A 23,223-nucleotide genomic window follows, 5' to 3' on the forward strand; every position below is an offset into this window, starting at 1 on the left:
ACTCCCAATTACAGGGTTGGCAGTCAGACTATGCATTATCAAATTACTGCTCCCAGTTATAAAATCCTCAAAAAAAGACAAATCTAGCCCTAAAAAAAATGTGCATGTGTATACGTAAATCACGATCAATTACATTCATTATGCACTATGATGAATAAAACACACAGCGCATTAAATCCATGTGTACACATTAGTATGACTTGTGGGATTATCTATTGTGTAATAGTGTCGTTCAATCACAAAAATGAAATGCACCTGCCCTAGAAATCCTTTAGGCCATTATGTAAAGCATGATCGCGGTATACACCGATAAAGACACTGCCTTGCATAGTAACATGTTGCTAGAAGTAGATGGATGTAATTGCTGCGTGTGATCCGCTGTAGATACGAGGTGTCGTTGCTTTTCCTGTGCAGTTAGTGTATCGCATACAAGTCAAGGCCATTAAGACTCAGTTGGATGGTGAAGGAGTTAGTGAGCACAGTAGGCAAAAAAGAAATGCTGGTAAAATATGCATCCTCGATAACTCTTTTCATAACCTAAATTGCTGCGGCAAAAACAAGGTGGTGATGTGATGCACTCGAATGGTTTTATTGTCTCTGAAATAGACACTATTTTCATATGAGCCTTGGGGGGTTCTCGAAGATTATTTGCGCCGTGTTTTCAAATGCCGAGCATTTTGTAAATCTGTAAGCATCGCTTCTGTGACATTGCATGCAGAAATGATAGGAGCTGCTTCACTGAATTATAAGTTCAGGAATTGGTGCTTATAAGCATCAGTATTACTTTTGTCAATTGCTTCCTTGGGCCATTGTATTTAAGGCAGGTTTCCTATTATCTGTTTTGTAATTTTGCTGTGTCTGCGCTAATGAAAACTGTAGAAGCATAGGTTTTTTTTTCTAATATTGAAATGGGCTCAGCACTAAAGCTAACAGGATTTAACCTAGTAAAGGAGGACATTTCTTCACTATGCGGGAAAATTTAAAGGGGATTTTCTAATGTTTTAAAAGTTTAAGTAGAAAATGTTATAACAGTAATGGCTGAAAGTGTTGACACCCTTGAAATTGTTCCAGAAAAAGAAATATTTGTCTCAGAAAATTATTGCAATTGCATATGTTTTATTATACACATGCTTATTTCCTGTGTGTGTGCAAACAACACAAAAAAAACCCAGAGAAAAAAAAGGCAAATTGGACATAATTTCACACAAAACTCCAAAAATGGGCTGGACAAAATTGTTGGCACCTTTCCAAAATTGTGGGTAAACAACTTTGTTTCAAGCATGCGATGATTGTTCACACTCACCCTGAAGCAAGTAATATTTGTCGGCAATATGAAAATCATACCTGAAAACAGATAAAAAGGGGAGAAGTTGACTCAATCTTTGCATTGTGTGTTTGTGTGTGCCACACTAAGCATGAAGAACAGAAAGAGGAGAAGAGAACTGTCTGAGGACTTAACCTTGAGATTGTTGATATTTCCCAACAATATTGGTTCTTAAGAAAATTACAACCCCCTGGCACTGTAGCTAATCTCCCTGGACGTGGACGGCAGAGAAAAATTGATGAAAGGTTGCAGCACAGGATAATCCGGATGGTGAATAAGCATCCCCAATCAAGTTCCAAAGAAATTCAAGCTGTCCTGCCGGCTCATAGTGCATCAGTGTCAGCTGTGACTGTAATAGACATCACTCACCTCTTGAATCCCCCACCTCTCCAGCACCGTCAATCCTTCAGTCTATGTCAGTCCTGCAGTGATGATGTCCAGTCAGTCCATTATGCATGGGACGGCAGCTACCAATCCCTGGATTTAGCACTTTCTGTGAGGGCAAACATCACTGCTGGGGCATGTGATAGGCCGCAACAGTGGTACTGGAGCAGCAGTAAATTAAATTAGTATGTAAGGCTGTTTATTTTATTAACTGTCCCTACTCTATTGCAACTTTTCTTGTGAATATGTTTTAAACCTACTTGTAATTACTGGTAACTTACCAGAATTCCTGAGGAATAACACTATTTCTGAACAGTACATGACTTCCACCCATTTTTCATCAATTTTCCCTTATGCATTCTGAATATCTAATTTTCAGCATCAGAGGTATGAAGGACAATAGTAGTGTAGCTTTCAGTACAACATTGAGGTGAGGTCAAACAGTTATTTGAAAGCAAGAGCTCAGTCTGTGTGTTTTTCTGACGCTCTGTTACATCCCTACCTGATCCTGCTCCAGCGATGTTGCTTCTGTCACCGGTACTGCTGTGTTCATTCGGTGGATGGAGCAGATGTCATGGCCCGGCATAGACATTCTCAAGCCAGAAATACTGGTGTAGCTGTAATGCAGAGTGGATGTGTGCACTGTCCTGCAGCTCTGCAAATGCTCCCAAATCTGGCCAATGAGGCAATACCACACCCTTCGTAAACTCAAAGCATACTGCTAGGAGTTGCTAGTTAAGTTTTTACTGAGACACTTTTGTTTCTCCTATGTTACCCTTATACTTGGCTTATGGGATACCTTTTGCTGGCTCTCAGTTTGCCTTACAATTCTGCCACTGACTCCATCCTTCTGTTTCTGACCTTGGCTACCTCCTAACTTTGTTTCTGTCTTCTGATTTTTGTCTTATTCCTGCCCCACATGGTTTTGATCTTTCTAGTTAACTCTTCTATGCCAGCTTGCTTCACTCGCCAGCAGCTGCTCCATGGACATGATGCAGGGGTCGCTGTTGTAGGTCCAGATCCACTTATGAGCCATGTCTTCGACTCGCCCATCTCCTGAACTCTTCATTCATTCTGAAAAAAAATTCAAATCCATGTTGGTCAATGCAAGATGGATTGCCAGCACAGTGAGGTGTCAGGTTCCACCTTATGTTATACTCTGAGTGCTGTTTCCATGGCAGTCGGGAACCTATTGCAGACCCACCTGTCTGCTATATTAGAACTCCTATAATGGTCTCATTTGGCTGTTTCTTAAAGGAGATCGTACTAATTTACTTAATAAATTGTATTAATTGCTATTTATTGTACATGATCCAATTTATAAAGTTACCTTTTTGCTATACTTGATTTGTTTGTTATATGGGTTTGTAGCACCTATTTTTCTATACTGCTCCTTATATATTTCTAATTTAAATAATAGTTAACGATAGGGTAACACAGGGGTTAGTATTGGGCCCTTTACTTGTTTAATGTATTTAAAAATGACCTGGTTGAGGGCATACAGAGTAGAATTTCATTTCATTTTGTGAAAGCTTTAATGCATTGGGCCTTTATATTACTATTTTGGTCTCCAGTATGAGAAGGACATTAGTGAACTAAAGTGATTGTGGAGAAAAACAACCAAGGTTATTACAGGAATGGGTGATCTGCAGTTCCATGACAGGTTATAAAATCTGGGGTTATTCAGTTTTGAAAAAAAGACAGCTAGTAATATAATTACAATGTTCAAATAATAAATGGTAAGTACTAAATGTTTCTAATATTTTTTTTACACATTAGCCTGCAGTGATGACCAGGGGCAACCTCCACTTCTAGAGAAGCGAGGCTTTCACCATTATCACAAATGCCAATTCTTTTCTGTAAGAGCAGTGAGACCATGGAGCTCTCTGCGACACATAGTGATGGCCAATAAATTGAACAGGTTAAAGGAGTCCTTGAATGCCTTTTTTGTGAAAATATAATATCACAAGTTAGAGGTACTAGATTCTGTTTTGTGAATAGTCTGATCTGATTGCCATATATTGTATAGAGTTCGGTCCTAATTCTGCCTTTTCAGTGGACGATCACACTTTTATTATAGATTGAACTTGATGGAGCTGTGTCTGTTTGCAACCTTAACAACTGTGAAACTAAATCACATTTTCAACCTCTTGCTTGTATTGTGCTCATGATACCGTAGTTTGTGCCCCTTCCAGTACTGCTGTATTCTTAGTGAATAGGGGGATGGCCATAGACCAAAAAGGACGACAAGGATGGTTATTTTTAGAAAAGTAAAAATGCTTTATTATACATACATATACCGTACAGATCAAAAGTTTGGACACACCTTCTCATTTAAAGATTTTTCTGTATTTTCATGACAATGAAAATTGTACATTCACACTGAAGGCATCAAAACTATAAATTAACACATGTGGAATTATATACTTAACAAAAAAGTGTGAAACAACTGAAAATATGTCTTATATTCTAGGTTCTTCAAAGTAGCCACCTTTTGCTTTGATGACTGCTTTGAACACTCTTGGCATTCTCTTGATGAGCTTCAAGAGGTAGTCACCGAAAATGGTTTTCACTTCACAGGTGTGCCCTGTCAGGTTTAATAAGTGGGATTTCTTGCCTTATACATGGGGTTGGGACCATCAGCTGTGTTGTGCAGAAGTCTGGTGGATACACAGCCGATAGTCCTACTGAATAGACTGTTAGAATTTGTATTATGGCAAGAAAAAAGCAACTAAGTAAAGAAAAACGAGTGGCCATCATTACTTTAAGAGATGAAGGTCAGTCAGTCCGAAAAATTGGGCAAACTTTGAAAGTGTCCCCAAGTGCATTTGCAAAAACCATCAAGCGCTACAAAGAAACTGGCTCACATGAGGACCGCCCCAGGAAAGGAAGACCAAGAGTCACCTCTGCTTCTGAGGATACGTTTATCCGAGTCACCAGCCTCAGAAATCGCAGGTTAACAGCAGCTCAGATTAGAGACCAGGTCAATGCCACACAGAGTTCTAGCAGCAGACACATCTCTACAACAACTGTTAAGAGGAGACTTTGTGCAGCAGGCCTTCATGTTAAAATAGCTGCTAGGAAACCACTGCTATGGACAAGCAACAAGCAGAAGAGACTTGTTTGGGCTAAAGAACACAAGGAATGGACATTAGACCAGTGGAAATCTGTGCTTTGGTCTGATGAGTCCAAATTTGAGATCTTTAGTTCCAACCACCGTGTCTTTGTGCAACACAGAAAAGGTGAACGGATGGACTCTACATGCCTGGTTCCCACCGTGAAGCATGGAGGAGGAGGTGTGATGGTGTGGGGGTGCTTTGCTGGTGACATTGTTGGGGATTTATTCAAAATTGAAGGCATACTGAACCAGCATGGCTACCACAGCATTTTGCAGCGGCATGCTATTCCATCCGGTTTGCGTTTAGTTGGACCATCATTTATTTTTCAACAGGACAATGACCCCAAGCACACCTCCAGGCTGTGTAAGGGCTATTTGACCAAGAAGGAGAGTGATGGGGTGCTAAACCAGATGACCTGGCCTCCACAGTCACCAGACCTGAACCCAATCGAGATGGTTTGGGGTGAGCTGGACCGCAGAGTGAAGGCAAAAGGGCCAACAAGTGCTTAGCATCTCTGGGAACTCCTTCAAGATTGTTGGAAGACCATTTCCGGTGTCTACCTCTTGAAGCTCATCAAGAGAATGCCAAGAGTGTGCAAAGAAGTCATCAAAGCAAAAGGTGGCTACTTTGAAGAACGTAGAATATAAGACATGTTTTCAGTTGTTTCACACTTTTTTGTTAAGTATATAATTCATAGTTTTGATGCCTTCAGTGTGAATGTACAAGTTTCATAGTCATGAAAATGCAGAAAAATCTTTAAATGAGAAGGTGTGTCCAAACTTTTGGTCTGTACTGTACATGGAAATGGGAGGTTAAAAAGGGTGGATACAACAGTCTAAAAGCAACAATGACCAACAGTATATGGTGGCATAGTATAATGAGATCACATCATACATAGATGGATCACTTGCTCTACAATAATATGAGAGGTGAGTATCCCCAAGTCAATCTGAGTCCACCACAGGTACCCCTAGATACACATAAACCCATACATACCTCCAAGAGCACTCCTTAAATCAAACCACCACCCTGAGGCCGTCCCCCAATGCGCTTTTCATCACTTGCCTTTCTCAAGGGGTCTAAATTATTTCTAAATAATATACATTTGATATATTTATGGTTGCTGTGGTGTTCTTTTAGTTATATTCTGTATTCTTAGTGAGTAAATGTAACATGAAGCAGAATCCGTAATTAAATGTACAGGTGTAGTATAGCAATGTATACCAATATTGTGTGAGGGCAGGAGTAAGATTGTGGTGGTAGATTTACAGCCGTGTTTACAGGCCCTTTCTTTCTTGTGTTTCATTTCTTGGTCCATTTATTTGGAAATACGCCTTTTGTATGTATGAGTGTAGGCAGTATAACTATTGTTATGCTTTTTATCGATACTAAAGCATACTCTATGGCCACGCAGTAGTCACCTCAACAGCTGAGCGCTTGGTATGCAGCGTGGAGGAGCTGCATTAATGTTTCATTGCTTCTGTATTGGAATTTTTTTGTGAATTATCCTCTGAACTCGGCACAATAAAACAATTCCCAACAAAAGCTGCAATAAAGTAGAATTATGACTTGCTCGGCGGAGTAAATCTACCCGATTACTGCAAGTGAAGAGTTTATAATATTATAAAATCAAAATAAGAAAGGAGTTATGTTAGAGAGAAGCGGGGGACCGAGAGCAAATGTAAGCTCCTGTGAACCGTATCAGAGGGGCATAAATCATTCCCAATGATTTCATTGCATCATCTCATCGGAGGTAACGCTCCCCATTCATCCCCCCAGACTCCATTCCCCTTACTCGGTGGTGCCATACATGATGCCGGCAGGTACGTGAGACTCTTTGAATCTTGATAGGATGGAACGATTCCTGCTGGTTTATACGGCCATAAATCTACATGGGAATATACATATTTTTATTACTTCTCAGATAATATTACAATAGGAATATTATAAGCTCATATGTTCTGAAAGATGAAGTGGTTTGAATTACTTTTCTTTAGACTATGGCTGGCATTTATAGCCAAACCTGTCACATGCTGGTTTAGAAACACTTTTATTGGGAATTTGGTATATGGACAACCATTTGGGAGCTGTAGTAAATATGTTTTAGTGGAGGTAAAATTTTAAATCTGCTTAACACCTGTACTTGCTTAGCATTTTTATGCATAACCATTAAAATTCAGTGCTACGGATTTTCATGCGTTTCCTCTGCCAAATTTATGCCTGTACTGTAGACCCTGATGAAGAAGGAACATTATTGTTGGAGTTGCGCCAAAAACTGTACCAAGGTATCTGCTCTAAATAGCATTATTTATTGCTTTTAATATTATTTATGTCGTAGCATTAAGTGGAAAATTATATCTAATGCTTGGTGGCATTAGCAGATGCCACGAGGACCTGGTTGCTATTACAGTCACGTGTGCTATGTTTTGCACATTCGGACATCATGTGTGAACTCTGTCACTTTCCGTGACTCTGGGAAATGAATGCAACCATAACTCAAGTGCACTTTATTGGCAGTGCCATCCCTATTGTTGCTTTCCAGAGTTTTGTCCTACTTTGCTACAATACCCTGTGTATCCTCTTGTTTGTTTGCTGCTCTCTTTGTTCTGTCTGAAACTTTGATTTATAACTCGATATTATTAATGACTCTGGGTTCTAGCAATGTCACCTCTCATCCTCTTTTAATCTAGTTTTGCCTAAAAATCCATGCACTCTTGATTTACTAGAAATGTGATTTTTTTTTTTTTTTTTCCATCTCCCGCTCATCCAAAAGGAGACTCTTAATCATCAAGTGAACCTTTTCTACTGGCTGCAAACTGGATTGTGAAAGTTACACAAAGGGAACCACCTTAAAATGATTTATGACGATTCTTTATAAGTAAACTAATTTATTCCTTGCTCTTTCAGTTTTTGCACTCCTTCAACTTTTTTTTCACAAGGAGGCAAGAAATTGTGTTTAGGCATTTACTGCATTTCTGACCTCTGTTTTCATAACCACACATTCTTCATACAATTAGTATTGTCCTCACTTTGCTATAAATTACAATGGCTGGAGTGCCAGTTTGAAACGCAAAAGCCTTATCTAACCCATGTAGATGATCTCTCCCTGCATATTCTTTTGACTAGACAAAGTCTACAGAAGGTACTGATTCTACTGGCAGAGATCCAAGTGATAGGATGCCTTTAGAGCAGTGTTACATCAGAACAAGTATGCTAGTTCTTTCACTGAAATACAGTGTCCAGCTGTCAAACCAGAAAAGCCCATCTGTAGCCCACACTCATTTTTCTCTTTCTTCTTCTTTCTTCTTCTTCGTCTTCTCCTTTTTCTTCTTCTTTCTTCTTTTTACCTCTCCTTGTTCTTATTTTTCTTATTTTTACTTCTTTTTTTTCTTCTTTTTCTGCTTGTTTCTTCTTTTTCTTCTCCTTTTTCTTCGTTCTTTCTTATTTTCCTCCTTCTTCCTTCTTTTTTCTTCCCCTATTCCTTCTTTTTCCTTATTTTTCCATAGTGAAAGCCAGGGAATAGATTAATAAATATACTACAAATACTTTATAGCACAAGAGTATAATATACTGCAAAAGCATGTAGGCAACACTTCCTTACCAACGGCATTATTTCAGAGTTGTTGCTTCTTGGGCTAGGCTCAAACTTGTGTAAATAAAACGGATCCATCTTTTGATGGACACAAATGGCACCAGATTAACCCCTTTAACTATATTTGAGTCTGTTTTTGATGGTAAAAATGACATGAGTAGTCTTCGCACAGAGGAGGGTTCTGGTCGGCTATGTGCCTGTGTGTTGGACCTTAGAAGGTATTGTTCTTATTGTGGAGGTCAAACTCGAAGGGAGCCTTCGAGGCAAGGCAGTGCTGTAAAAATATATGAAAAATAGCTTTCCTCCCAGTGGAAGAAGATGTCTGTGTGTCAATGTTTTACAAATCCGTTAGTTTTGTCTATTCTTGCCAAAGTTGGGCAACAACCAATATTGGAGACCCTGGTGTTAAAGGGAATCTATCACCCCTTGGCACTTATCTGACCTCTAATATGGGCATACAGGTGATAGAAAAATCTATGTAAATCTATACCTACCTGTATGTCTCATATTAGAGGTTGTAACGGGTCTGGGAGGTGGAACCTCTGAGCTACGATACAAAGGGGCAGTCCTTGTAAGGAAGCGGGTGGCTCCCAGGGTAGGCGGGCAGGTAGTCACGGCAAGTGACGGGGACAGTCTCTGGGTAGAAGGGCAGGAGGTCGCTGTAAGTGACGGGGACAGTCTCTGGGTAGAAGGGCAGGAGGTCACGGCAAGTGACGGGGACAGTCTCTTGACAGGCGGGTGGTCACGGCAAGTGACGGCGAAGCCTCCAGATAGGCTAGCAGGTGGATGCTCCCAGGTGAGCGGGCAAGAGTCTCTGGACAGGCAGGTGGTCACAGCAAGTGACGGCAGAGCCTCCAGGTAGGCTAGCAGGCAGGTAGCAGGCGGACGCTCCCAGGTGAGCGGGCAAGAGTCTCTGGACAGGCAGGTGGTCACAGCACGTGACGGCAGAGCCTCCAGGTAGGCTAGCAGGCAGGTAGCAGGCGGACGCTCCCAGGTGAGCGGGTAAGAGTCTCTGGACAGGCAGGTGGTCACAGCACGTGACGGCAGAGCCTCCAGGTAGGCTAGCAGGCTGGTAGCAGGCGGACGCTCCCAGGTGAGCGGGTAAGAGTCTCTGGGCAGGCAGGTGGTCACAGCACGTGACGGCAGAGCCTCCAGGTAGGCTAGCAGGCAGGTAGCAGGCGGACGCTCCCAGGTGAGCGGGTAAGAGTCTCTGGGCAGGCAGGTGGTCACAGCACGTGACGGCAGAGCCTCCAGGTAGGCTAGCAGGCAGGTAGCAGATGGGCGCTCCCAGGTGAGCGGGCAATCAGATCCATAGACAGACTGGCAGGGCTGGTAGGCAGACTGTCGGACCGCAGGAATGCAAGTAGATAGACAAGTATCAGGCAGGTATCAAGCAGGAATCTGGCAGGTAACTGGTAACGGGACCTGAGGGCTGAAGCAGAGTGATAGACTATGCAACAACATTGCTTGGGCACCTCCATTTTGGAGGAGGTGCCTTATATATGGTGAGGTCCTCCGGCCATTGGCCGGGGACTCCTTAGGACGGCGCGCGAGGCCCCTTTAAGAGAGGGGGAGGAGGACGCCGGGCATGGAGCGGAGAGGTGAGGGGAACAGCATCCCTGCCTGGCAGGAGGCAGGGACGCCGACGCTACAGAGGTCTTGTTGCTGTGAAATGTTTTTTTTATTCCTACAAGTTTCTGATGTGTTCCAGTCCCGGGGACTGGAAGAAATCCCCGCGTCCTGTATGAATTACAATGCTTCCCCCCACTCCTCCATGTCACAGTGCCCGGATTTGGCTGCTGCTGCAACTGCACTTCACAGGGCACTGTGACATGCAGGGGAGGGGGGAAACATTATAATAACCACAGTAGGCGTGGATTTCTTGCAGTCCCCGGGCCTGCAAGCATCAGAAACTTGATTGAATAAAAAGACATTTCACAGCAACAAGACCTCTAATATGAAGCATACAGGTAGGAATAGATTTACATTTCTATCACTTGTATGCCCATATTAGAGGTCAGATAAGTGCCAGGGGTGACAGATTCCCTTTAACAGCCAGACAAATTGCCAACCAGCTTTCCTAGATGCCTTATATGTATGCCTACTTACTTGCAATTCCAGATTTTACATTCAGGAGTCTACGAAAATGTTTCTAACCCCTGTGCAATATACACTGCTCAAAAAAATAAAGGGAACACTCAAATAACACATCCTAGATCTGAATGAATGAAATATTCTCATTGAATACTTTGTTCTGTACAAAGTTGAATGTGTTGACAACAAAATCACACAAAAATCATCAATGGAAAACAAATTTATTAACCAATGGAGGCCTGGATTTGGAGTCACTCCCAAAATTAAAGTGGAAAAACACACTACAGGCTGATCCAACTTTGATGTAATGTCCTTAAAACAAGTCAAAATGAAGCTCAGTATTGTGTGTGGCCTCCATGTGCCTGTATGACCTCCCTACAACGCCTGGGCATGCTCCTGATGAGGTTGCAGATGGTCTCCTGTGGGATCTCCTCCCAGACCTCGACTAAAGCCATCCGCCAACTCCTGGACAGTCTGTGGTGCAACGTGACGTTGATGGATGGCGCGAGACATGATGTCCCAGATGTGCTCAATCGGATTCAGGTCTGGGGAACGGGCGGGCCAGTCCATAGCTTCAATGCCTTCATCTTGCAGGAACTGCTGGCACACTCCAGCCACATGAGGTCTGGCATTGTCCTGCATTAGGTGGAACCCAGGGCCAACCGCATCAGCATATGGTCTCACAAGGGGTCTGAGGATCTCATCTCAGTACCTAATGGCAGTCAGGCTACCTCTGGCGAGCACATGGTGTGGGGTGGCATTTCTGTAGAGGGCCGCACAGCCACGGCGTCTCCAGACCCTGTCATGTCTGTCACATGTGCTCAGTGTGAACCTGCTTTCATCTGTGAAGAGCACAGGGCGTCAGTGGCGACTTTGCCAATCCTGGTGTTCTGAGGCAAATGTCAAACGTCTCGCACAGAGTTGGGCTTTGAGCACAACCCCCATCTGTGGACGTCTGGCCCTCATACCACCCTCATGGAGTCGGTTTCTAACTGTTTTTGCAGACACATGCACATTTGTGGCCTGCTGGAGGTCATTTTGCAGGGCTCTGGCATTGCTCCTCCTGTTCCTCCTTGCACAAAGGTGGAGGTAGCGGTCCTGCTGCTGGGTTGTTGCCCTCCTACGGCCCCCTCCACGTCTCCTGGTGTACTGGCCTGTCTCCTGGTAGCGCCTCCAGCCTTAGGACACTACGCTGACAGACACAGCAAACCTTCTTGCCACAGCTCTCATTGATGTGCCATCCTGGATGAGCTGCACTACCTGAGCAACTTCTGTGGGTTGTAGAGTCCGTCTCATGCTACCACAAGTGTGAAGGCAACAACCAACATTCAAAAGTGACCAAAACATCAGCCAGAAAGCATTGGTACTGAGATGTGGTCTGTGGTCCCCACCTGCAGAACCACTCCTTTGTTGAGGGTGTCTTGATAATTGCCAATAATTTCCATCTATTATCTATTCCATTTGTACAACAGCATGTGAAATTGATTGTCAATCAGTGTTGCTTCCTAAGTGGACAGTTTGATTTCACAGAAGTTTGATTTACATGGAGTTATATTCTGTTGTTTAAGTATTCCCTTTATTTTTTTGAGCAGTGTACATATATTTATACTGGTTGTTGCCAGTTTTCTCAGAAACAGATGCAGTCAGCTCAGGAGTCTATTTAATTGATTCTTAATGACTATGGAGTTTATAAGATTTAAAGAGTAACTTTTTTTTTGTTTATATTTAATTGTTGATCAATCTTTACAAATTTATGAATCTTTGTAATGTACTCCTTTATTTTATCATGCTTCCTTTTTTTTAAACTTCTTGCTGAAAGTACTGTTTGTACTGCAATGTACAAGCACTTAGCTTAGCTGTTTTGATCTGCAGGTCAAGCACACATCTGTACTCTATTGTGAGCTTCTCTGCTCTCCTCCCTCATGGTCAAACACTATTTACAGTCTGCCTATCTGAGCATAGGGGAGCCAAGCTACCCAAGATATGTGGCTTTGATTCTTTTAATTATACTTATTTTCTAATTTACTTGTTTGTAGAATCCATTACCGGCTTTCTAAAAATAATAAGCATAAATGCCAAACTGCACTGTGTTAAAAGTGTGCTTAGTGTTTCATTAAAAAATAGTTCCACAGTGACGTGAACTTCTTCTGCCCTGACTTGCTTTCTGGTTAAGCAGTTATGAGCTTATAGACTTTCTATAACCTGTGCACGGTCTGCTGAGGACCAATGACAATGCTGTCGGGGTCCTCGGTGGAATCGTGCTCTGGTGATCTGTTCAGCTCCTTCTTTCTAATAATCAACAAAGATCTCATCACTGCAACTTACTAAAATACTTGATTTTTCTCTGACATGTCTAAAGTTTACTTGAAAATGGTAGGTACGCTGTGAACAATATTCATTATTTAAAGCGAACCGGTCACCAGGTTTGGCCGATATGAGATACAGCCAGCACCTTTAGCTCTCATATATAGCATTCTATAAAGCTGTATATAAGCCCCCGATCCGACCTGGAAGAGAAGTAAACAAGATTTTATTATACTCACCTAGGGGGCGGTCCAGCACGATGGATGTTGCTTGTCCTGGTCCGGTGCCTCCCTTTTTCTTTCAATGCTGTAATCCTTCTTGCTTTGTGTGGATGATGCGTCCCTTCATCATCCACACAGTCTTCCCCGGCAAGGTGCTCCTGCAAAGGCGTACTTTTCTGCCATGACTGGGCAGAGTAAATTAGTGTAGTGTGTAGGCGTTGGGGCTCTTTGACTTTTCCTGGGGCCTGCACCCTGCAATACTTTGCTCTGCCCTGTTCAGGGCAGAGAAGTATGCCTGCGCAGGAGCGCCTTGTTGGGGAGACTGTGTGGATGACATAAGCATGCATCATCCACACAAAGCAAGAAGGAGGATGGCATCGAAAGAAGAAGAGAGGCGCTGGTCCAGGACGAGCGACACCCCTCGGACCAGACTGCAACCCTAGGTCCCACCTTGCAGGTCGAATCTGGGGCTTATACACAGCATTGTAGAATGCTGTATATGAGGGCTAAAAGTTTCTGTCCGTATCTCATATCAGTTAAACCTGGTGACAGGTTCCCTTTAAGAAGTTCCACAAATGAGGATGAAAAAGTTTATTAAGCTGTCTGATCTTAAGCTACAAGTCTGCAGTCACTTTTGATATGACGTGAAAAAAAAGCCCAAAAGTGATATTTTAAAAACTGTACCCCTCATAGTAATCAAAACTGCTGTCGATAAGTTTGTAAACCCTTGAAGTGCTTCACAGGAATTAATTCAATGTGGAACGAATGGAATGAAGAAAATATTTTATTTTTGCAATAGAATGTAGCTTTATCTCAAATTTTTAATTTTTTCAGAGTATTAGGAAAAATGGACCCCACAATTTGTAAAGCAGTTTCCCAAGAACGTGGCAACGACCAAATTGTTGCCAGAAACTATCGTTTGGGCTGGGATGCAATGAGGGTCAATTTCGTTGGAAAGTGTTTTAGCACTACTTCTATCGCCTCTATGGGGAATAGGATTTATCTAGTGACAAATTGCTAAAAGAGGAGGGTGACCGTAAAAACTGAACCTCATTCCTCCACCCAGAATCTGTGTTTGACCACAATATTGCAAATCCCTGTAACTCTGGCGTGACATTTTATAAAACAAGAATAACAAGTGTTGCTTTATAACGTATCAACCTAACTTATTAAAACTTCATTTTTATTTTCTAGAAATATTAATTTTAACAAGAACTAAGAAAAAGAAAAGCTGCAAAAATTAGAGCTGTACAATATTGTGTCACTAGGTTAGTGACAATCTATCAGGCTGTGTTAAAGAGGACCTTTCTCCAAAATGAATAGCGGCTGTAAAGCAGAATAGAATTATTTTTTTAATTTTGCCTCACCGTTGCGGAGATATTAGCAGTAAAAGTATTTGGCACCTAATGAGTTAACTTTTTTTAAAGTCCATGTCGATGTTATTAGGTAGGTTTCACTGGGGCGTGTACTTCTTCCCCTTTATGATGCTGACCCATGATAAATGGCAACATTCAAAGGAAAGAACACGTCCCCGCCATGGCTTAGAGAATATTTGTCAGATTTCCAAGAAATGGAGAGGGGTTGCATAGGGTTGGCAATTGGGTCAAGAAGGGGATTCATTTAATTAATTTCTTTAATTTTTGCCGAGGCGTACAGTTTTTAGCGACAGCCAGCTCCGATCTTCTTTGTGACACACCTTTGACAATTGGAGCTAGGAAAGCTGGATAAATCAGCCTCTTGTGTTGTGTTATTGGTCTGTCTGTACAGAAGGACCAATCTCACCAATCTAAGCTGATTGGTCCCCGGCCGGCAACCTGGATATTTTCGGTGTCCTAGGTAATAACTTTCATTAAACGGTCACTGCACTAATGACCACTAAAGTAAATCATGTACACATGCAGCGGAATGCACTAATGCATCGCATCCCCCACTAATGCATTGCATGGCCCAGCAACCACATACGTGAATTTGCATTTGGGCTAATAGCCCAAATGGTGGGGGGACACTCGAGAGTATAACCTTCCCTTGCTTGACAAACCACATGTTGGCTGCCGTGGCCCATATATCTTTCTTGCAGCTTTCTTTCCTTGCTGTCTATGTCTTATCCTGCAGTGACAGCTGTGGAATCAGCAGAACTAAATTAGACACATACCTGATATACATTTAATTTTCCTGAGTGCCGTAAATTAAAACCGCATATCTGTCCACAGACTTGTGATATTTTTTCCTAGTACATAAAACATTACGATGTGTTGTACATTTTGCCTGATTCCTTCTTATCAATGAATGCAGCTCTATAAAATGATAAGCTTCTGAACACAGAAAAATGTGAATTGTTGTTTGATTGAATATTTATGGACCATATAAACCTGTCCCTATAAAGTTGATGTTCCTGCTGTTTAGTATTGTTTGTGCACTAGAGATAATAATTACTGTCCATATGGCAGCTTGCATGTGTGCTAGGTAATAGTTCTATATCTGGTTTGTATTAACTAAACAGTTTATTTTTATGACTATAGTGCTGAGCTAAATTGGTACTTGCAGGAAATTTAATGTCTTCAAATTAGCTGGAAATTTCCTGCACTATTTGCACGTTTTACATTGTGTGTTGTAATGCCGCTCAGGTTTTAATAACTTGATTTCTAATAAGAATATGACATTTTGGTCTTATTGAGTTTAAAAATAAGGGATAATTAGTGGGGAGATATTGTGATGTAAAAAGGGACATTGTGGTGGTTATTGTGTCACGCTTTCTGAAGTGTCTGGTCCTATATTATATCATAATTATAAGAAAAGTAAGTGAAGTCTGATGATATCAATATGTTAGAAATGGAATCTTAATTACATACTGTATATTCCACTGTAAAGAGTATAGAAATCTATAGAGAACCCGCATCCAAGGGCTCATTCACACACTATGTACCCAGTATAGTCTATGATGTCTGTTTCTTTCCGTTGTCACAGATGAAAAGGACCAATAGATGTCTATGGGTCCGTGAAAAACACGTACAGCACATGGATATCATCAGAGAGCCATCCGTGTGTTGTCTGTATTTAACATTGCAATGGATAGGAGAATCTTTACAATTAATATATTTATTTTTTCATCCTTGAAAAACACTGTTGGTAAAAACAGACACACAGACCAAACACTGATGACACGAGTACCATTTTTTCACATGTGTTTAAATACGGATACGTGAATGATGCCTGATAGTGTAGTACTTGTACAATTGGGCAGTATAACAAATTCAGGCACACTTACAAGTATCAAAATGGAAAAAGCCTTGTGGGGTCGTCCCGGTTCCTCCTCATCTATGGTCGTCCAGGTTCCTCCTCATCTGTGGCCGTCCAGGTTCCTCCTCATCTGTGGTCGTCCAGGTTCCTCCTCATCTGTGGCCGTCCAGGTTCCTCCTCATCTGTGGCCGTCCAGGTTCCTCCTCATCTGTGGTCATCCAGGTTCCTCCTCATCTGTGGTCGTCCAGGTTCCTCCTCATCTATGGTCACTGAAGAGACAACCTGTAGATCGCAAAGGGGAGATTCTTACTCAACTGTTATTTTTAAAGAAAATCTGTCACCAGGATTTTGCTCCCCACATCTAAGAGCATCATAAGATAGGGACACAGACCTTGATTCCAGCATTGCATCACTTAGTTTACGGAGTACAGTAGTTTTTATAAAATCATTGTTTCTCTGCTGCAGATCTAGCAGTGCTCAGAATATTGAGCTCTGTATAACCCTGCCCACGCCACTGATTGGCAGCTTTCTGTGTACAGTGTGCATTGGGAGAAATCTATCAATCAGTGGTGTGGGCAGGGTTATACAGAGCAGCAGGTCTAGGTGACGTGTGACAGCTAGTCCAGTAGTAATAATCTTCCGATACAACACTGATTTCATTGATCCTACAGAAAACAGCCTAGTAAATGACACATGCCTAAAATCAGAGTCTCTTCCCCTACTTAATGCTGCTCTCAAATTACATAACAGAACCTGTTGACAGATTCCCTTTAATGGAGATAGATCCATGGGAATGGAAGTTCCAGCATCGACAAAAAAATCTAATGCTAAAATATATTTTCATAGTTATATAAGATCACAGGAGATTTAATTCTGTACATTTTTTAACTATGATCCATTAAAGGTTATACTTTTTCATTATATTTTTTTGCGTCTGCTGGAACTTCTATTCTATTCCCATGGATCTATCCTCATATGAGAACCGTCTCGGTGTCTGTTTTTCGGCGCACACAGCTGAGATTACTTCATGGATTTACAAGAGTTTTTCAACTGAAATTACATCTGGGAAGGCGAGCTGATTCTCCATGTCTTCATTTGTTTTATTATTTTTTCTATTTTGTTCTTTTTAATATCTTTATTATAACTTCCTTGCATGTTAAAATGCAATACAATTGAGCTTGATGTCTAGCAATTTCCAGTTTCTTCCTTCTGCGTTCAATGTTTCATAATTATCAATTTCTTCCTATTAAGAAAACCCATTTATCTATTAAGGAAGCAATTGATCATTGTGAATATTAAACTCAATTCTATTGTATCTTCACATGCAAGGATGTTCTAATAGGCATCTTGAAAAGAAGAGATGATTGTGACCTGGGGACTTTCTCATACGTGACCATAATGAGGAGGAATCTGAATGACCCCACATTGTGATTAGCTGTTCTCCATTTTGGATCTTGAAAGTGCTAGTATTCTTTAGACTTCTCAATTATATGAGTACTATGCTATCTGACACAGGTCTCTTTATTTTCTGTTTCTTCTTCTAAAAAATACTGCCAAACCGGACTCTGGGGACCTGTTTCCCTGTATGAGTACAGAATTGTAACAAATAACAACTGGTTACTTATTGCATGTGATAGCTCAGAAATCTTATTTATGTGGCATATATTTGTTATATTGGATAAATAAATACCCTGAAATTAAGTATATATAGTGTGGAATGCAAAACTCTCAAAGCATATACTGTGAATTAAAATTGATGATGCATCCATTGGTAAATGGTGTCAATCAGGAGTGGAACTAAGATGCCGTGGGAAACATAGCAAAACTTGAATGAGGCATTATTCTACCATGACTAACATCAGCAAAATCAGTTCACAAAGTCAGGCCCTCCAGCGGTTGATTTCAACTGGCACAAATTTCATTCATTGTGGTTCTCAATATTCAGGCTGAAAAATGATCGCCCCATAAAATTGTTATCTGAAGCTAGAGTCCTAGTTAGTAATGAACTAACTAGTTCTGGCCTTTTGGTTCCCGTTCCTCTTTCCCTTGAGATGATTAATGATGGGCAGTGGCGCATGCACATGGCTATCCAACCAACAGCAGAGCTTTGACGCTTAAAGTGAACTGAAAATTACACATCCTAAAGACTAAGCTGAGAAAATAGTGTTGCTTGCATAATATTTAGCCAGATGTACTTTTTGGTACACATGGGATAGCAGTCTAGTACATGCACAAAATCCAAACAAAGAATGTGTTTAGGCTCACCTGGGGAGATGGATCATCTAAACCTCAGTTTCGGCTTTGTACACAGGACCCCGGGCATCGGTACAGAAAGCAGGAATTAGGATTAGGGAGATTACATCAGTGAACCAAGCCGGGCAACCTGAAAAACTCAAAGTGGAGCACAACAGAGGGCAGCAGACCAAGGAGAAGGAAGCAGAGCCTGGACAGGTGTGTAACATAATGTAGTTTGAAGCGCGATGCATGATTTCATTTCTTTTACATTAATCAATGGCTCGGTTTATTAATTTTAATGGATTGATCTGTAATAAAGTTTTGATATTAAGGATGTTCTTGGCTGCTAACTAGTGTTGAGCGAGTATGTTCTATTAACCCTAGCTCCGAGTATTTACAGCTGCTCAGCGATAAGGTTAAATCGCTCCCGTGTGCATGATTTGCAACTGTTTGACAGCTTTATTACATGTGAGGAATGTCTATTTCTTACACATTCCTCACATGTAATAAAGCTGTCAAACAGTTGCAAATCATGCACACGAGAGCGATTCAACCTTATCACCGAGCAGCTGTAAATACTCGGAGCTCGGCCCGAGCATACTCGGAACAGAACATACTCGCTCAACACTACTGTTAACCCATGTGTTCCTGAAGTTGCCCCAAGTCACTAAGGAGCCCATGCACTCCTTATCACGCAATCTCTGATACAAGCTTGGTGAGCTTTTTTGTGAAGTTTTGATCCACTTTTTGGTAGCTGCTCTTAGGGATGTTGCCACTCCCTGTAAGCCGTAAATCAACACTTTGCAGCTTACACGTTTTATGATCTTAATGTGAAGCTTATCATATGATTCGTATGCATCAGTATTTCCAATCTCTCAGGAATAACCAATTCATAATATTCAACATCTCATAAGACTTGGCTGTCTTGACATTATTCCTTCTGTGTGTTGGAGCTTTAATTTTTTTGTGGTAGTTAAACTTGAGTTTTGGCCAATGTGCCTCTTTTCTATCTCTTTTATATCAATGGCCTTCAGCATATTTCTGTAAATTGCTGCTTAGTGGGTTTGTACTGTTCTTGCTAAGCACTTCTCCCAAAAGAAAATAAATTGAAGCTAGTAAAAGATAAGAGGCACTAGCTGCACCTGGTAAAAATAGGATCTCATTGACCTTATATTCTATAGGACACAACTTTTGAATGTTCAACACTAAATACAGAAACCTTCACCTCATATTTATCTATATCATTATTTTTACATTTAGATTCCCAATTTTGATTGTTTCTTCAATTGTTCTAATTGTTCTACATTGTACAATTCAGGATGCAGCAATTGCCCAGTGCTAGTAGCTCCAGGATATACTTGGGTCTTTGTAGCTCTGCTGTGCAGAGCATCTAAGGCAATGTTCACACACATTGTGTTTTGCAGCGTATTTTGCAGCAGATTTTTATGCAAATTTTCAGCTGCGTTTTGCAGTACCAGCAAAGTGTATGAGAAATCAGAATTCTCAGTTCACGCTGTTGCTTTTCGTTTGCTGCGTATTTTCCGCCATGCTTGCGTTTTTGGAAAATAGAGCATGTCAGTTTTTTCAGTGTTTTTGCAGCGTTTTTTCACCCAAAGGAAGCAAGTAAATGCTGCAAAAATGCAGTAAAAAACGCACCTGCGTTTTTGATGGCAAAATAGAATGGGATTCTTTTTTTTTCACAGAACTTTATGTACATGCCTAAATAGAGACAGAAGGACAGTGAAAAAAACGCTGCAAAAACGCATAAAAAAACACAGGTTTTCCTGTATTTTTGACACAGCTGTTTTCCTGTCAGAGAAAAGTTGTCAGCAGATATGCAGCAGATTTAGCTGCAGAAAAAAAAACATGTGTGAACATAGCCTAAGGCTTTATTACATCTGTGGCCAAAATAAGCATAAAAAGAAATAGGAAAAAAATTATGAAATGTTTAATCCATTTCCAACATGTACACAGATGGTCAAAATTGTTGATACCCCTCGTTTAATGAAAGAAAAACCCACAATGGTCACAGAAATAATTTGAATCTGACAAAAATAATAATAAATTAAAAATCTATGAAAATGAACAAATGAAAGTCAGACATTGCTTTTCAACCCTGCTTCCACAGATTTTTTTTTAAAAATTAAACTCCTGAAATAGACCTGGACAGAAATGATGGTTCTCTTCTTAACTTAATATTTTGTTGAACAACCTTTTGAGGCAATCACTGCAATCAAACGATTCCTGTAACTGTCAATGAGACTTCTGCACCTCTCGACAGGTATTTTGGCCCACTCCTCATGAGCAAACTGCTCCAGATGTCTTGTTGAAGATTGCATTTTCCAGACGGCATGTTTCAGCTCTTTCCAAAGATGCTCAATAGGATTTAGGTCAGGGCTCATAGAAGGCCACTTCAGAATAGTCCAATGTTTTCCTCTTAGCCATTCTTAGGTGTTTTTTAGCTGTGTGTTTTGGGTCATTATCCTGTTGCAAGACCCATGACCTGCGACTGAGACCAAGCTTTCTGACACTGGCCAGCACATTTATCTCTAGAATCCCTTGATAGTCTTGAGATTTCATTGTACCCTGCACAGATTCAAGACACCCTGTGCTAGATGCAGAAAAGCATCCCCAGAAGATAACAGAGCCTCCTCCATGTTTCACAGTAGGGACAGTGTTCTTTTCTTGATATGCTTCATTTTTCTGTCTGTGAACATAAAGCTGATGTGCCTTGCCAAAAACTTCCATTTTTGTCTCATCTGTCCCATAGGACATTTTCCCAGAAGCTTTGTGGCTTGACAACATGTAGTTTGGCAAATTCCAGTCTGGCTTTTTTATGATTTTTTTTCAACAATGGTGTTCTCCTTGGTCGATTCCCATGAAGTCCACTTTGGATCAAACAACGACGGATGGTGCGATCTGACACTGATGTTCCTTGAGCTTGAAGTTCACCTTTAACTTCTTTAGAAGTTATCCTGGGCTCTTTTGTTACCATTCATATTATCCGTCTTTGATTTGTCATCAATTTTCCTTCTGCGGCCACGTCCAGGGAGGTTGGCTACAGTCCCATGGATCTTAAATTTCTGAATAATATGTGCAACTGTAGTCACAGGAACATCAAGCTGCTTGGAGATGGTCTTATAACCTTTACCTTTTACATGCTTGTCTATAATTTTATTTTTAATCTCCTGAGACAACGCTTTCTTTTGCTTCCTCTGGTCCATGTTGAGTGTGGTACACACCATGTCACCAAACAGCACAGTGAGTAATATGTAGCCCTATATACAGGCCCACTGACTGATTACAAGATTGTAGACACCTGTGATGCTAATTAGTGGACACAACTTGATTTAACATGTCCCTTTTGTCACATTATTTTAAGGGGTATCATCATTTCTGTCCAGGCCTATTTCATGAGTTTAACTTTTTTAAAAAAATCTGTGGAAGCTGGGTTGAAAAGCAATGTCTGACTTAAATTTGTTCATTTTCATAGATTTTTAATTTATTATTACTTTTGTCAGATTCAAGTTATTTCTGTGACCATTGTGGGTTTTTCTTTCATTAAACGAGGGGTTCTAACAATTTTGACCACGTGTGTACATGTAAATATGCAAGTATCATATCGCTTGGGATGTTAACTGCTGTGAGTGAAGATATCTCCAATAACTGCTTGTGCTGAATCAGGGCAGCTGTATATAATGGTTTGCACACTCTGTTGACACTTTGTGCTATAAAAATAGAAAAGAAAATGGAAATAAATTGTTGAAATATGATATTACCGTGCAAAAGTTGTAGAACATAAAAATAACCTACCGTAAATTTTGCCACCAAAAAAAAAAATCTTTCTTTGCTACACAGTAAAAATGTTACATTTAAATACAATAAGACAATAGTGGAATTTCTGATTTTTGCTATTCTACCCAAAAAAGTTAGTAAAAGGTAATCAATAAGGTATATGTACCCCTAAAAGGTGCCACTGAAAAGTCAACTCATCCTACAAAAAAAACAAGGCCTCACAAAACTGAATTGACTTAAAAGTAAAAAAAAAAGTATGGCTTTCTTAATGTGGAGACAACTTTTTTTTTAAGTCTTTGGCAATAGGCTTGGTAATGAAAGGGTGAGAAGTAAATCCTCTGATGCTGGAGTGCTTAAAAGGGATATGTCAGTAGGATCAACCCTTCTAAGCCGTCTATATGGGCATAGAGGTCATAGGAAGCTGAAAAAAGTGATAGTTTGATATCTGCGATCCAATGTCTTATTCCAGAAAAATCCATGTTTTTCTTATATGTACAGTACAGACCAAAAGTTTGGACACACCTTCTCATTTAAAGATTTTTCTGTATTTTCAGGAGTATGAAAATTGTACATTCACACTGAAGGCATCAAAACTATGAATTAACACATGTGGAATTATATACTTAACAAAAAAGTGTGAAACAACTGAAAATATGTCTTATATTCTAGGTTCTTCAAAGTAGCCACTTTTTGCTTTTAATGACTGCTTTGCACACTCTTGGCATTCTCTTGATGAGCTTCAAGAGGTAGTCACCGGAAATGGTTTTCACTTCACAGCTGTGCCCTGTCAGGTTTAAAAAGTGGGATTTCTTGCCTTATAAATGGGGTTGGGACCATCAGTTGTGTTGTGCAGAAGTCGGGTGGATACACAGCTGATAGTCCTACTGAATAGACTGTTAGAATTTGTATTATGGCAAG

The 23,223-nt window shown here is 40.7% G+C and overlaps 1 protein-coding gene across 10 annotated transcripts in view; it reads left to right on the forward strand.

Moving 5' to 3' along the window:
- The window catches only part of RARB (retinoic acid receptor beta), an 832,092-nt gene that overhangs the window by 200,768 nt on the left and 608,101 nt on the right, over nt 1-23,223 (forward strand). For 7 of the 10 annotated variants that reach the window (XM_073677991.1, XM_073677988.1, XM_073677990.1 and 4 more), the window contains one exon: nt 18,587-18,726. The exons of the other annotated variants lie outside the window; for them this stretch is intronic. The gene's annotated coding sequence lies outside the window, so the exon portion shown is untranslated. The remainder of the gene's footprint in view (nt 1-18,586; nt 18,727-23,223) is intronic. 10 annotated transcript variants of the gene reach the window in all.

The sequence above is a fragment of the Phyllobates terribilis genome, unplaced genomic scaffold (assembly GCF_046119375.1).
Source record: "Phyllobates terribilis strain yellow unplaced genomic scaffold, ASM4611937v1 Scaffold_4__5_contigs__length_816908805, whole genome shotgun sequence".
In the NCBI taxonomy this organism is placed as follows: domain Eukaryota; kingdom Metazoa; phylum Chordata; class Amphibia; order Anura; family Dendrobatidae; genus Phyllobates; species Phyllobates terribilis.